The sequence below is a fragment of the Limulus polyphemus genome, unplaced genomic scaffold (assembly GCF_000517525.1).
Source record: "Limulus polyphemus unplaced genomic scaffold, Limulus_polyphemus-2.1.2 Scaffold84650, whole genome shotgun sequence".
Classification (NCBI taxonomy): Eukaryota; Metazoa; Arthropoda; class Merostomata; order Xiphosura; family Limulidae; genus Limulus; species Limulus polyphemus.
This window is the reverse complement of record NW_013750246.1, coordinates 1-1,411: the sequence shown is the minus strand read 5'-3', so window position 1 is coordinate 1,411 and position 1,411 is coordinate 1. Positions and strand designations below refer to the sequence as shown.

Genomic DNA, 1,411 nt, shown 5'->3' with positions numbered 1-1,411 from the left:
TCACACTGATGTTGGTTCACTGGAAGGAATTATTGATTCTTTGTCGTGTACTGTGGAAGAATTACCAGATCTGGCTAAACAGAGAATTACTACATTAGAATGTAATATATTCCTTTATAATTTCATTACTTTAGAAATTCACTAAATTCTATATTTCCAGTTTACGATACCACTCCTAGAACAGTCCTTTTACCGGATTAATTATATATAGTCAATAAGAATACATAAAAAGAAAAAGATAACACAAACTTTACAAGAGTATCTTAGATAATTATTGTCATTAAATAAAATTCGCATTTATATAAATACTATTCCTAGTCAAGACGTAAAAACTCTCTAGTTACCTCTTTGTATATACAGACATCTACGTCCGTATACATAAACCTTACTAAAATCAGAAAAGGTGGCTTACAATAAAACAAGCATCATAAATTACGTTCTGTTAAATTAAACCTAAAAGTAAACTATAGCATTTCATCAGGTTTAAACACGTTATATCTATATATTCTATAGATTTTAAATTCTATATTTCCATTTTATTATGTCATTCTTAGAATGGTCCCTTTACAAAGTTAATTATATCTAACCAGAAAATGGATGAAAAATGAAAAATACACGATAAATCGAATTTTGTAAAAAATATTACGATTATGTGAAAGTGTTTTAAGTGAGGAATGTTCAGTGTAAGTGATAATATATAATATTGAAACACATAAACATTGGTTTAATGGTATAATAATTATGTGTTTGTAACCATAAAACAAAAATGAATATCACATCGAAGACAGAGTCGACTTTCTCAATATACACAAGACCTGAATATTGACAACTTATTCGGCTAGTTTTGATACAGAGTGTCTCTATAAAAACATGTTCTTAGATGAAACTATACACTTGTACACATACCTTTTATACCAGAATACAAAAATAATAGAATTATATTCCATAAGCATTGTTTTTAAGACACTCACAAATTTTCCACCCAGGAACATCATTTCAAATTTGATAATACTTTGTGCAGACAAGAAAATGTTACTATTACAGGATAAAGTTTATCACTCACTCACTAAGTTATTCCTTTCACAGCTGACTTGATGAATGTTCTTCTTCGTTTATACCAATATACTATAGAAGATAAGTGGATGATAGTTTCTTTCTTGTTAAAGATGTATAATGATGTTGATCTGAAGTTATCGTATCTGAATATGGCGCCATCTACTGGTGGATACAAAGGCACTAAAATATTGAAGAACTGAGGTGAAGATGGGAAATATGTTGAATAGAAGAAATACTGTTATGGTTTTTATTATTATAACTTTTAAAAATATCCTGTTTATTTAAGAGCATTATAAATTTGAAACTGACAAAAATCTTTGTGATTCTCAATACTGATAATTTCCATTGTATGTTA

General features: G+C 28.0%; 1 long non-coding RNA gene across 1 annotated transcript; it reads left to right on the top strand.

The window, feature by feature from the left end:
• Nucleotides 1-1,328, top strand: LOC111084631. Its single transcript, XR_002609657.1, has 2 exons — nucleotides 1-101; nucleotides 1,087-1,328. It is a non-coding gene; the product is annotated as an uncharacterized LOC111084631 (long non-coding RNA).
• Nucleotides 1,329-1,411: the final 83 nt, after the last annotated feature.